Source organism: Aplysia californica, unplaced genomic scaffold, assembly GCF_000002075.1.
Source record: "Aplysia californica isolate F4 #8 unplaced genomic scaffold, AplCal3.0 scaffold00420, whole genome shotgun sequence".
Lineage (NCBI taxonomy): Eukaryota > Metazoa > Mollusca > Gastropoda > Aplysiida > Aplysiidae > Aplysia > Aplysia californica.
The window spans coordinates 684,250-687,044 of NW_004797690.1; positions in this window are offsets into that span (position 1 = coordinate 684,250).

The window sequence follows — 2,795 nt, forward strand, 5'->3', positions numbered from 1 at the left end:
AGAGAGAGAGAGAGAGAGAGAGAGAGAGAGAGAGAGAGAGAGAGAGAGAGACTGCAAGAAATAATAGCTAAAAGGTTGTTCAAATAGATGCTCCTTCTCTGAAGAAGGATAATAAATCTACAGCGCGATCAAAAAACCCCAACAACCTAACAAAACTGTATAGCTTTTTTTCTAAATATCTCGCACAAAATTGATACTAGAATTTGGAACAGACATTATTCATTTAAAAGGAATTTGTTTGACATAAGATTCACAAGGAAGAAACTATTTTCGTAAACGGAAATGGCTTTTCATAAAAACTACCTATAAATGCAAAAAACACCAATTTAAAAGATTTTGTAAGGAAAGTCATGAAATGATTGGTTTGTTTTTTTTCCTTTCCTATTATTTTAAAAATCTAATCTTTTCATCCCTGTAACTTTTAAACAATATTTTTTTTCTCATACAGAGTTTAAAACATATTTTTTTAACTCTGAAATTTCGAGAACCAATGGTCTCTATGTTTTGTCCTCCTTTGGACTCAAAACATTTTAACGTGTCGTTTGTAATGATCAGTGGTGGTCGAACACAAGGATCCACTCAACCATGAGTACTCAAAGCCACACACGCTGTACACCTTACAGTATGGGGCTGTTTCTAGAGACAATAGTGGGGAAGGGGGGATGGGGTTGCCCAAATAGTATTTGTGGAGTTGATATAACCTGAAAGGTGAATATGGGCTTTGCCAAGGAACCAAATGTCATAGAGGAAATGTTCACGCTTTTCAAGACGATCGACGAATCATGAACACTTTGCAATCATCTGATAGTTTCACAAACGGGAAAATGGTATGGTCGTAGATGAAGATTTGCCTTGAGAATGCGGGTCGTTTAGAAGTAGGAAATTAATTGCTGCATTGCTGCAGACATCATCTACAGACAGACGTCTCACGGGGCTCATCTACAGAGTGCTGCATCATGGTGACGTTTAAATGGGTGCAAACGGTGTGTTTGACCTGAAGTGGTCATTTTGAGTAGGAATGTTTAGTTCTGATTCTCTACACGTCCCAACTGATGGATCATTTCCATCCCTGACATCAAAGAAGGCATTAAGGACACTTTAACATTATTTCCGTACCTTGTGTGAAATTTACGAGAAGAGTTAGTGGTGAGGAAATGTTCAATACCAAAAGCTCTCTGCACTTTACTTATCTTAACCATGATCTCAGCTGGCAAAGGAAACTTGAGAAAAACTATCAGCAAACTTCTGTTGGCCTGTTAGACAACAGTAGTTTGCAATATGGCACAATCGTTGGGATTTTTAGTGGTGGGCTATTTGCGAACTAGTGCGTCATGCTACAAAAATGGGGACATAGCAGAAAATGGGTTGTCTTTTTACGCGCTATGTAGAGCAAAACTATTCCGTGGATTTATCTAAAATGAATATCAGTAAAATTCCTTTTGGCTTCCAAATGTTGTGTGCAAATTTGAAACGCAAAACATCAGTATGGAAGAAATAAATATTAACAAAAAAGTTTTACTTGAAGCACTTTTCCATTGAGAAGGTATCTGTGTACCCATTCCATCCCTTCCCCCAAACAGAGAATATCCAACTTTGTTTTAGCTTAATATGGGATGGCCATTATGGATAATTATTATACAATAATCATACTAGTATAGTACCAAATGGCCACAAAAGAAAACCCAGGTGGGGTGACGTGGGGGTGTAATCATACAAAGTATTCGTCGTGTGCTACTATGACGTCATAGGCAGCCTCAATGTTATCACTGGGTGTTACGTAAGGAGCTCGGAAAGGTTGGATGCGGTCGAAATGTCGTAGAAGTGGGCAACGCCCTCTTCTAGGGATCATAATTCCTAGTATAGGGACGGTTATACCACCTCACTACCTCAGAAGTACAAAACTCTAACTGACATTTTGGCCCTTTTTGAGTTACCGAGACAGAATCCAAAATGATGTTCTGTCTACTGGATCAAAATCGTAAGAATATTCGAAGTCGTTATCAAAATAATCATAAAAAGCAAAAACAAAAAACAACTGTAATTCGATAAAGCTTGACATATTGTTGTGAAACTTGAAAATCTTGACATCAAATTTCTCAAAACCAAGTAAAGGGCATATAGAACGTTGTCATTCTGAGGTAGTGTCTAAGTTTTGAGCATCACACACTTCCCTTTATCTCTGCCCATCTTAAACCTATTTGTATAAAAATTAACTCAAAACTGGGTAAAAAATGTATGTTCCATGCAATAAACATACAGTTTGTTGTTTATATTATAATGGGTTGGCTGGAGTTTGTTATGACTGTAAACAACCCAACGATGCCGTGTGTCAGCTGAAGTGTTGAGACGTATACAAAACGTCAACTAGTCGACAATAATATAATTAAGCTTTTGAATTCGATTGCCGTTCCCACCTGGTAAGATGTTGTTTCTTTCTAGAAAGTGAGCTTTTACGTATAGGCTGTATGGTCGATCCAATCTAAGACGACCGTCCATTGTCGAAGAGAAATGTGGTCTTTTTAGACAGGTGGTCCTCTTAGGCAGTTTCATTATAACATAGGAAGAACGCAAGGAGAGAAGTGTGAAGTAGTCGTTTATACAAGTGGTTGTTTTAGTGTATAAACTGAGTGCATTAGTTTTCGTCTCCGTTCCCTGCTGCTCCCAGCTTGCCCTTTCCTCCCAGTTACCGAATCATCGGGAGTGTCTCTTATTTGATCACTGAGTGCACCCATCTCGCTTTCCTCTCCTTTCCTTGCCGCCACCAGTTGCTGAGCCGAACGCGAACGTTTTTTCTT